This window comes from Protomyctophum parallelum, assembly GCF_964188405.1.
Source record: "Protomyctophum parallelum genome assembly, chromosome: 22".
Taxonomy (NCBI): domain Eukaryota; kingdom Metazoa; phylum Chordata; class Actinopteri; order Myctophiformes; family Myctophidae; genus Protomyctophum; species Protomyctophum parallelum.
The window spans coordinates 23,829,142-23,841,316 of NC_139714.1; the positions used below are offsets into that span (position 1 = coordinate 23,829,142).

Below are 12,175 nucleotides of genomic sequence, written 5' to 3' on the forward strand. Positions count from 1 at the left end.
CCTTTGGCCACATCCACTGCTGTTATGGAAACGAGTGAGATGGGGGGGGGGGTGGATGGAGGAATATGTAAAGGGAAATGGGGCAGAGATACAGAGAGAGACACAACAAGCAGCCGAAACGGATCAAATGCAAGCCACGGGGAGGAGGTAGAGGTTTACTGTAGCCCTCTTGTTCTTCCTCTCCGGCTCTCTTTATCCATCTACGCTCCGTCTTTTCATCTGTATCGGAACAGATTTTCTTGCACTGTAGGGCGCTTTAGAAATCATCCCAACTCCCCCTCAATTCAGAAGGCTGAAGGGTGGGGGGAGGTGTGTACTATGCAGGGTCTGTCTGCCGGTGACGCTACGCAGCCTGTGTGGACCAGGGAGGGACTCAGGGTGGCAGAGTGGAGCACGCAGCTTAACCCAGCCTCCCCGGCGTTTTACTCCCTTCCTCCATCCCTCCCCTCAGGAGCAAGGGGACACAGTCACGTCATTGTGTCGAGGAATAACTCTCTCCTTTTAAGACAGAACCACACAGAATTCGGTAAGGGAAAATCCATACTGACACACACATACACACACACACACACACACCTCCAAATGCCTGAGTTGCACACTGTACTGTAGTCTAACTGCTGCTTAAAAGTTCTCATTCTTGTCTTCACAGCCAGCTTTCAGACGTTTTGGTTCCAGGACTCGGGAAGAACAACGGAAAGATGGCAAGGGTTGGCGGATGTGACGTCGCACCATCCTCGCCACTGGCTGCGATGACTCAGCCCATGAATACACATAAAACACGATCATTCGCGTATACACAGGAAGAGCGACCCAGATGGAATGTAGGCCTGGCCCTCTTTTTCACAATGCCCACTGTGGGGACACACTGCATCTGCCCCGTCCTTTAGAAATCACTGTGCCCTGCCCAGGCATGCCCTGCCAGCTCTCCCTCTGTGCTCCAACGCTGAAGGTGAATTCATATACCGCAATAAAACAGGGAATATGAATTAGAGGTGCTCCGATCGATCTGCTGCCGATTTTCACTCCAAATGAGTCGAACAGTGATCGGCAATTCACCTGATCTGGAGTATAATATAGTTTTGCACCTTTGTTGTGACAGGCCTAAACATTCTCCCCTTCCACACCACACACCACACACACACTTTTCCCCCTTACGCACAAGATCGTTATTGGCCGGTCGTGAGGACGACAATCGGTGGGAAAAAACCCTTATCGGAGCACCTCCGATAAGAATATCGTGTGCATCATGTGAGCAACACCTGTGGGTTGTTAAAGCAGAGAAAGGAGGAAGAAAGAGAAAGTGGAATGTCAGTCGCTAACAAATAGCTTAATGGTTAAGGTCCATATGTAGATCCAATGAATTCATGCATCCATGTTCCCATTCTGCAGAAGTCCCTCAGCAGAAGCCAGTAGACAATAATGGCCGATGGCCAGCAGCACAGCCAGCTGACAGGAGAGGAGAGCCATGCAGGCCTCAAGGCTATGCCATGTTGCCCAAAACACACACACGTGACATGGAGCAGAGTTGTCTCTCAAAATACTCTATTCTCAAAAACCTATTACTCATGCCAAACCTTTAAATCGCCGACCATGCCACACTTCTATCAAGAAAAGAAAAACACTTGGATGTGTATGAAGCTTATGTGCCTGTAGTCTGTCTGCATAATTAGATCACCAAAATGAAAAGCATGGGACCCATGATGTGAACGCATGAAAAGAAACAAAACCGGGAGGATAACTAGAAGCCCAAGCAAGCGCTTTTGTGCTTCATGTAGCCACAGATTATGTGAGACAAGGAAGGGTCTGACAGCAGGGCTGGGGTAGCCCTCCTGTAGTATGAGTAATGCCTGTTGAGGAGAATCCCTGGGGGAGAGCATCTCTCTCCGTCTCCTCCTTCTCTCCGTGTATCACAGACAGTATGCTCATGTGTGGGGACAGCAACGCACAACATTTTTTTTAAATTAGATGGGGCTGACTGACGGCAAACAAACTAACATCGAACTCCTTGTCGGTCTGTTTTCGTCTCTGTGTTACTGAGCCCTGTGAGGGCTCATATAATGATGCCTTGGATCTGGAGTGGAGAGCTACCCTGATGATCACTGGAGTGTGACAGGCGGACGCAAATGTAGCTGGACGCTAATTACAGCATTTGGGGAATGCATTGTGTGCAAGCAAAGTATAATGTGAGCTGTGTGTGTGACTGTGTGTATAGAAAATAGGGAGGGAATGGTCATTATCCTCAACAGGGCTAAATAGCAGTAAGAGCCACTCAGGCCCACATCATCATGGCACCATTTCATGATCAATTTCACGCCTGGTTCACAACAGTGTTACGTGACGTCGTCATCATCATCACCGGCATCACCAACGCAAGTATCCCTTTTTATCCCTTGCCCGTGTGAACTCGCAGTCTGCCACGCATCACAACCAGTAAGCCCTTCCGTAGCATAGCAGCAACAACAAGCAGGTGAAGGGGTAGCAGCAGCACCAGGGCTGCAGCAGCCTCAGCCCCTAGGCCACCTGTCAGGGAGGCAGCTCGCTAGGTAAAAAAAAGGCCCATTAAAGAAGGATCCGTTACGGCCCAGCTAGCAGCACAAAAACAGGTCACCTGAGCCCGGGCTTCTCTCTCCTCCCGGTTGGGACCTCACGTGACTGTGCTAGGGCCTCGGGGGGCCAGGGCCGCTGCGCCCATGGGCCTCATCAGACAGGCCAACGGTTACCAGGTAGCAGGTACACACCAGGTACAGCAGCCACACGCCGTAGACGTGTACAGGGTATCCTCACAAAGATGTTAGCATTTCAGGTCTGGGGCAGGAAGAATGTGAAAACACAGGGTGCCATTCAAAGCACGAGGAGACCGAGGTAAATAGTGACAGCCAGGCTTAAAAGCCTGAGTTATACATGGTTGTAAATAAAGTGTAAATTAGTCTTAGGACGACCTCAGTGTGCTTTGTCCGTCTCTGCAGTGTTACATCAGCAATAGCAGATTGCTACTGTTTATATACCATAAAATACCATTACCATATACCATAATCTTGCACCGAGTCGAATGAGGTTTCCACATAGGTGTGCATGTGTCTGACTCGAGGTCAAGGTTAAAGGAAAGGTATGTCACCTGAGACCATGCTGTGTCTCCCAGACACCTGCTGTGTGCACTGCTCTGTTCCCGAGAGGAGGGGGTCTCTTCTCTTCACAGTTTGTCTCTGTCAATACAGCAACTCTGCAAACATTCTCTTTGCTGCTCAATACAACCATGTACACACGAAGCCCATCAGGTATTTACAACTCTGAGCTGTAATTGTCCAGCAGATAGAGAATAGGTAAGTGAGATGCAAAGTGAGATGGGATGAGAGAAATGACATAATGTGGATATGGTGCACACCAGGACGCATACAATTCAAGATTCATATGAATGTTATAATATGCAACCAAAATAAAAGCACCATCAGGCCTCTGTCCCTTTAAGAGGACGAACGAGGTGGCAGGGGATTTTGTGTATTATATAGCAGCTTCTGATTAGGCACAGTAGGGCCCTCACTCATCTAGTATTCATAACCCGTCCGCACAAGATGGAGACCCTTTGCCATATACAGGCAGGAGAGCCATTCTGCTGTTTCTACATAAGCCACGGGCGGCGATAATAAACAGGCAGCCTTTCTTATCACACAGTTCCTGTCAACACTTGCTCTGACAATGGACCAATTCTATACCGATTCTAAACCACTTCCTGAGAGAATCTGCAGCCTCAAAGGCCCCCACAACATCACAGTGTGTTGGACTAAGGATGTTCATAGTTTGGGGCTATATCATTAATATCACAAACGTCACTGGGTCTAGGTGACTCTTGCATTGGATCCACAACAGGAAAGAGGCGAATCCCATGCTAAGCACAATTTAGCATTCTAGGCATTTCTTTTTCGATCAGAACTTTAAGTAAACGAGAGCATGATCACAGTCTCAGAATGTCAGTCAGCGGTGTGGTGATAGATAGTGAAACAACTTCACGGAACAGCTGCACTGCTTACGTTTTATGAAAATCAGCTCTGGTGTTGAAAGGTTAGCCAGAATTCTGACATCACCGTTAACAATTAACCAAAATGTATTTTCCCTCCACTCGAGTACAATACAGGGAGGACTCGAGAGGGACAGGAAAAAAGGCATACTTGGCAACAGTCTCATAACAGGCATTTGAGCAGCAGAGTGCCAATGTTTGCACCATGGCTCTCTCTCTCTCTCTCTCTCTCCAGCTCGTCTCACGGACCGACTAGGAGCAGAGGACAGGACTGTTTCACACCATCAGAGAGCAGTGAAAGCCCAGAGGACTTGGCTATGCTCGGCTGAGACCTGGCCTCAATTTGATTTCCTATGTGTTTTGTTTTCATGTTCTTCTCATGCTGCGACTACTGTGCTGCACTGGCATTTCCTGGCATCAAAGAGACTGACAACAGCACAAGGAAAAAGGAGGGCAGTACACGTTTGTTCAAAGTATAAGCGCAACACATTATTCTCATTTCAGTTATTATTAAAACACACGGCTGTGGTGTGACCCCTGCCCTGATTTTTGGATACAAGCAGACAAAGGTCCCCGTTTTAAAGACAGGCATTTGTGTTTGGCTTGTGGCAAAGATCAAGGGGGAGGGGCTCACAGAGAGTAGGGGGTCTTTGTCAATGTCGGTGGACAGTCACAGCTGTTGTTTCAACAAATTGACCCTGAAGGCCCCCAACCCCAAAGTATGATGGCTACAGGTACAGTACCACGATCATGCACTGATCATGGTGCAACATTTTATGACAACTCTGTGCTGATTCACAAAATAAAGGTTTAGTTTCCCACAAAAACACCCTGGGGAAGTTTCTTATGCTTAGGGCGGCAGGTTGCGAGTTAATAGTTATTAAGAAGCATGAAAGGAAAGATCGAAGTGGTTCATGTTTAGTTGTTTATTGTGAGCATGATTCTCATCCACTTTATTATCCCGCGGGGGAAATCAGTCACCCAGAGTTAAGGTTACAGCTTACATTTGAATATAAGAAAAGGTACTGTAGTCAATAATGCTCTCTTCCTGACTTTTACACACAGTTTGTTCTTAAAACCATCATATGTCCTTTACATGTATAAACCATGTATATGAGAGGACAGTGTACATAGCAGTCATGGCCAACTTAAGCAGATCAATGAGCAGCACTCTTAACATTTTTCTATATTTGCATTCCTTTATGTAACTCAAATGCTTTCTTCTACTGGTGGTGGTAAATTGTATGTTAACAACCAAACAAAACAGGTATTATTTTCCGTTTGTTAGTAAACTGCGTTAACAATAATATGACATCATCAGCCGATATAGAAGTCAAGTAGCAATGGCTTATGTCGTGACGCAAGTTATGGAGGGCTACTACTACAGTAGGCTATCCAACACATTCTGATAAAAGGGACTGTCGGCAATAATCCTCTCGGTCTGAAATAACTGAGCATAGACTCAGTGCTATTTAAAACAATAAATGATTTATTGTCTGCGTTTGTGGTGGTTACTGATTGTATTTGATCAGGACTGACATCAATTTGTGTGTTGTTGTGTAGTTGCTTTCCAGTGAGTGTGTCGGCGCTGCAGTCAGCTCTCTACCAGTAGGGGTGTGGAGGGCAGCAGAACGTTGCTATTATGTTACCACAACACTCTGGTCCGTCGCCATTTTCATAGCGCTTTTTCTAAGGACAACGAACCCAAATCGTGTACTAGCCAGGGGAGCCTCGCCAATCGCCACGGGAAGAAAATACCCCCAGAGAAAAGCTATCAATGGCCTCTTTCACACATTCTTCCCTATAGGTATCATTCTGCCGGTACCGTCTTATGTGTTGTTGCCGTTATAATTTGATGTGCCACTCCGTCGTCGAACGGAAAAGACCAGTTAAGCTAACGTTGCTAGCAATAATTATGGTCGGGGATGGCCTCTCTCATGAAGACGCAGCGCATGCTAAACAAAAATACGCCATCCATTCGGGTCATAGTCGGATATATAAGAAGCCGAACGCGAAGATCAGATGAATATACAAAAGTATTGTAATTTTAGCTGACGTCCGTTAGTAGACGTATGATTCGGATGGGACTATCTTTCTTTGGGCCTGCCACTGGTAGAATAAGTATGAAGCTAACAGGTAGCCACAGTGGGAGCTAACGCCATAATGCGTGGTATGGTAGGGCTATTAGCTGAAGTTGTGCTCCGTCGTGGGGCGGTGTCGCTGCTGGGAAATAAAAGCCGATCTACAAGCTCGCGCGACGCGTCGTGAGCTTGTAGATCGGCTGCCTTCGACACCGCCGTACGACAAAAAATATAAAACCAAGCTTTAACGTTAGCTAAAGAAGCTACGAGCGGCCACTACTTCAGTTCAGTACGTTTAGTTGGTTCGTCACACAACAACGTCGTTCGGTGCAGTGAGGTCAATGCGCGCAACAACAACAACCCAAATCCTTCTTCTTCAATGTACCAAAACACCGTCTTTGCGGATTTAAATAACGCGTTGTCTCGCCGTTAAGCCGACGGGGCTGTATATTTCATTCACTAAAGTTGAAGTTACGACGAGTCGGCATGGATTGGGCAGGGGAGACAGAGGGGTGAGATAGCTGCCTGTGCCCAAATTGAGGAGATCCCCTCCCCCACGTTTGCAGCATTTGAACCGCACACATACAGCCTGAATCTAAATTAAGTAATCGCGAAACGTCAGTCTTGTTTATAACAAAACGGGAACGGTCGAGTTTCACGGCGAGCTGTTAAATGTGTTAATACGTGGCAGCAGGTCTAACCTGTACATATTTGTGGACATTATGGCGATTTGATGCAAAGCATTTAAGACTACAATGTTCTCCCTAGTACAGTGTAGACAAATGGTTAAGAAGACACAGTGCTGGTCATCTAACTCGGAGCAGATTTAAACAACCATTTTGTTTACATTAAGGCTATTACACTCGTTGTCCTCTGGCGTTGTAACGTACAGTCAGTGGCATTGTCTGAAAATAAATGTGTCTACTCTGAACGGAAATAATGCACTATGTTCGTGGTGAGCAGAACAAGGGGGGGTCTGACTGGGGCATATGATCATATCTAACCGAGATGTCATGTTTTCACGCCAAGGTGCTGGTGTACCATTATCATAAACATGCTTGTTTTGAGTGTTTAGCAGCTGTGGTTTGCACGGGGCTGGGTGTAGGCTATGTATACACACAAAAAGAACTTACGCCGATTAATTGGCTGGAAAATAAAGCTAGTTAGTTTAGCTGACAAGCGAGATGTTTTCAACAACGACTACAACAAAACATTTGAAATTCGAGCGCTATAATGGCCATGAATGCCACCACGTCAAACATACTGGATAATTTAAACCTGAAATGCACCCTGTGGTATTTGAAACAGCATCCAAACAAGGGGAACATAACGTCTTAGGGCACATCTACTGTTAAGTCCACTCACTGTGTTGATCATGGCAGAGGAATGAAACTGCCCCTTTCATTACATAGCAGCCAGATAACTGAACCCAAATTGAGCACATTTGTTCATTCACATAACATTTGCTTTACACTAAAAAATAATAATACAGATTGCTGCTTTAACACGGAGTGTAAAATGGACATGGGGGTCCATTCCTTGAAACTAGGGAGTTAAATTAACAGCCGGATGTATTGTTTAGCTATGCTCGCAGGCGAGTTTTGTTTTATATGAACTATTGCAGAGCCCAAATACTTCTCTCTTAAGCCATCTCTGATGATTGCTAACGTGTGACGTCTAATGTAATGCAACACACTCAGCCCTTATTCACTTTATGTCAGGCTAATGGCAGCTAGCTAGTAGCATGCGCTAGCTAGCCAGCCAGCACTGTTCTGGTCGCATCACGTTAGAGCCAACCATACCCCAAACAACAACCACTAGCAGTGGGTTTGTTATTACATGTTCATTTATCATTTATAGTCGATTCTGGTTGGTGGTATTAAACTCCCAGCAGCTCTCTTATCAGACCGGCTAATGTTGTGTGTCCTGAGACTAGCCAGCAGCATCAACATGATCTGCTTGACCAAGTAACAACTAAGCCAAAGTAGCTTGCATTTAGATGTAATTAACGTCCAACTGGAGGGCTACTCACCGTTTATGTCCACTGTTGAAAAGTTTAATGAAGAATTAGGGGTAGCTGGGTGAGACCCCCGTCGCTTTTCCACAGCCTCCACAACCAAAACAATACTTCTGTCCACACACTGCGGATCACCAACAACGTTTTAAAACGTTCGGGGGGGGGGGCTTAGTTCTTGTCCCGTCAAAGATACCTCTCCTGTCAAAATCAATTCTCCGGCGTTGACGGGGTTTCCAGCTGGGACTTTTTTGCGAGTCAATTCCGAACCGTTTAAAATTGTGCCCTACCTTAGCTACGCCGACTGTTGGAAATTAGATCCCCTCTCTCTAACCCAGTCTCTTTTCCCCTTTGCAAAAATGGCGGCCCTGGCAGGACTGCCGAACTCCGCCTCCTGCACGAGCCCCCCTCCTCCCTCCCCGGCCACCGATCGCAGTCCCCGCCTCCACATGCTACGGGGTTACCGGGCCGACTTTTACAGGGGCGCCGGCCGTGGTTCGTCCATGTTAAAGGGGATGGATGGATGGATGATGCGTGTTCACGTTCATGTCATGATGCCCGACTTCTGGGTTTTGTGCTCGGTCGTAGGACAGCGTCGAGCCGAAAATAGCCGAACATAGCCGACCTATGCCACTAAAATGTGGAACGCCCTACCAACAGTCGTTAAGAAATTTTAATCCCTAGACTCCTTCAAAACCACTCTCAAAGAGTAGCCTACTTACAGGCGGCTGCCCGTAGTCCCCCACTCCCGCTCACTTTTTTCCATACATAGCCTACTGTATGTATGGACTATTTATATGATGATTTTTTTAGAAGTGTATAGCCTACATCATTAAATGTAGCCTTTAGTGCTTTTTTCTGGTTGTTTTTGTATTGACCTGTACTTTCGTTGAAATATACCCATTCTACATAGACTACTGTGAATAAAATGTTCAATCAATGAAACCTGTAAGCTCACAACTGCGCATCGGCTATTTTCGGCACTACCGTCGCACAGCGAATTATACACCAGGCAGTCCCTGTTGTCTATTTGCAAATTATTGATTGATTGATTTAATATTTTATTAGACAGAAATGCTAAACAGTACAAGTCAAAGTCAAACACTAAATAGTCTAAAAGGAACACCAAAAAAGTCCTTGTTTCCATTTGGTCCTATATCCAATTCATCAACATATAATAAATAAATAACACCAGAAATTCAAAAACACTATAGAGTAAGAAAGGGTGGGTGCTATGATTGCTATCTAAGTTTTGTGATGTCATAATTATCAGGCAGATACATAAGTGTCTTAATTTCAGTAGGCTACAGTTTTGTTGTTTGGGGAATTGTAAAACCACACCTCTGTGTGCAACAATTAAGTTAAAATAGACCAGTGTCCTTGTGAAGTGGCTTACAACAAGAAAAATTCGGGTAGTCAGCAAAAGTAACTTTTTTAGTTTGTGCAATTATGTTTTGTGAAAATTCTCTGTAGTGACTGGACTGTCTTTAGTTTATAGTGTTTTTGATTATCAAAATGAATATGTTGTGTATTTTTGGACAACATACATTTTGAATCCACCTCAGGGATGAAAATGAGTACCGGGTAGCCTACCTAAAGTAAACAATATCCTATTCGGTACTACTAGGTAGTAAGCTCTTATGTAACCCCTTACACAAGAGAGGCAGTGTTTTTCTTATTGAACTGACTGTTTTGAAGGGGGCAGTCAGTCTATAAAACACCGCCTAACAAGAGAAATCATGGGATAAAATACGGACGAGCAGAACTGAAGATAGGCTAGGCAGAAATCTGCACCACACTAGTGTGGTCATGCATGCATGCTTGAACTGTACAAAGTACAAATCCATATGTACACAACATAATTAAACCAACAATTAAACCAAACAAGCCTGGGTGGGTGGTGATGGCTGAAACTATTTCAAAATATTTGACATTGAAACAATTACTTCAAACAAAGCTGCAGGTTTGTTTTACTTAGTTTAAAATAAATCATCTGCCGAGTGCGCACCGCCGAGCGCCGACTGCCGCCCGCTGCATATAAGCGAAATCCCTTTTGACATCATCTGCTGAGGTGCGTGTGTGTGTGTGTGTGTGTGTGTGTGTGTGTGTGTGTGTGTGTGTGTGTGTGTGTGTGTGTGTGCGCGCGTGAGTGCGTGTGTGAGAGAGGCGCTCTATTCACATCACTTGTTCCGTTTGGGCTGACCCTCCCCCACACGCCCCCCCCCCACACACACAGAGACACGCACACGCGCTCGCACCCACAGACGCTGATCCTGTCTCTAAACCGCATCCCCTCGCGCATGCGCACCTTCAACCTCTACCCTACACCGCTGTGTGTTTGGTTTTTGCCGTCAGGTTTTAAAGGTTTTTTGGACGGAGATTAGATGGACAGAGTCAGAGGCTCAGAGCACAGGCCACCTTATCCTTCAGTTCAGTTCGTTCGCACATAGCAAGATTAGCAACAACGGGCAACAATGATCATATAAAGACCACGGAAAGGCAGCCTTTTTCATTCACAGGTCCAGAGGATATGACCATGGTGCGTGCGTGGTGGTGATATTACAACCAAGTCTTTCTTTCTTTTTTGTTGTTAACTGTGATCATCAGCCGACTTTATTCTGTTCTCGGTTTATTATATGGGATGCAATGGGTGAATATATCAATGTATGTGTAGTCGTTCTGCCGTAGGCTATGTACATTACATACATAGCCTACGTTTATTTTTTTATTTTTTTTTTTAGAAATGGTTGACTTCTGATGACATCATTTGGATAGAATTTGTGGGCGGGTTCTGAGCTGCGAGGGGAGAGGGGCGCAACCGGAGATCTGACTGTCTGTGGAGCAACGCACGCAGCTCAGCTCAGAGAGAGAGACGCCATTAGATATAACAGTGTAGTTACATTAACATTAGCGCACATTTCATGGTGAAAAAGGTAAACCATACTTTCAATTTGTCAGGTTACCAACACGACGATTGTTCTCTTTCTTATGTGAGATTATTTCCCTGCTCCCCCTCCCCCTTTCAACCTCATAAAAAGCAACATCATTGCGTTTTTTTATGAAACTTAACAGTGTAGCAGTCGGGTAGAAGATGGCGTCGAAATCAACAGTGGTACGCCACCCAGTGTTGCCAGATTGTGTGAGAGAAATAAAGCTAACGTCTCCTATATGGATACATCATATATCTCTGACAGAAAATGCACAATCTTTTTATAGTTTCACAAGATAGTATTACCCAAAGTGTTAATGTAACACAGCTCTGTTTACACCTTTATTTAATTCCTATTTATATCCCAATATTTATTTGTAAATACATTGTGTTGTTTTAATTGTCTTGTTCCACTTCTGCTTTGGCAATGTAAATGACAAATGTACGTTTAATCATTCCAACAAAACTCCTTTGAATTGAATTGAAATAAGCGGCCAGGTCTATGAACACAATTAAGCCCAAAACAACCGACTTCTACAAGCTTAGATGCTATTTTTAACAACAGAAAATCGTGGAAAATTGAATTGAATTGAAATGTGGCCCTGACACACAACAAACAATATAAAAACCGCAACCCGCAACTACCAATATGTACAAGCAACTTTACAGAAAAACAAGTCCAGAGTTGCTTATAATACGCAGACATGGCAACAACGGACACACCACCAAGGCAAGCGCGCGTCCGTGGGCAGCGCCGTCGGCGCGCCACCGACAGCACAGGGTATTATCTCTAGAAGCGCGTTTCCTTTCCTGGCTCGATTGACTGAAAAGTATCGCTTATTTTTTGTGTGTACATTTTTTTCAAGCAGTTAAACAGACAAATGAAGACTTTCCTTCTTTTTTTGTTGTCTTTTTTTAAACTTGGTGCTGATCAATGCTTATCTTAGGCTATTCTTTCACTTGGAATTTCTATAATGTGTACTGTGTACACACACATTCTGAAGCTGTTCTTAAGTTATTAAAACAACACTGTCTGTCGTTTTGTTTCACTTGTCAATTCAGTGATTCCCATTCTACTATAGTAGCATAAGCACTTGAATTCTCACTGCCACAGTTCCATTGGAATGTCAGTATTTCCC

The 12,175-nt window shown here is 44.9% G+C and overlaps 1 protein-coding gene across 8 annotated transcripts in view; it reads right to left on the reverse strand.

The window, feature by feature from the left end:
• Positions 1-8,462, reverse strand: part of kmt2e (lysine (K)-specific methyltransferase 2E) — a 45,091-nt gene extending 36,629 nt beyond the window's left edge. For all 8 annotated transcript variants that reach the window (XM_083758276.1, XM_083758273.1, XM_083758270.1 and 5 more), the window contains exon 1: positions 8,126-8,462. The gene's annotated coding sequence lies outside the window, so the exon portion shown is untranslated. The remainder of the gene's footprint in view (positions 1-8,125) is intronic.
• Between the last annotated feature and the right edge of the window lie 3,713 nt (positions 8,463-12,175).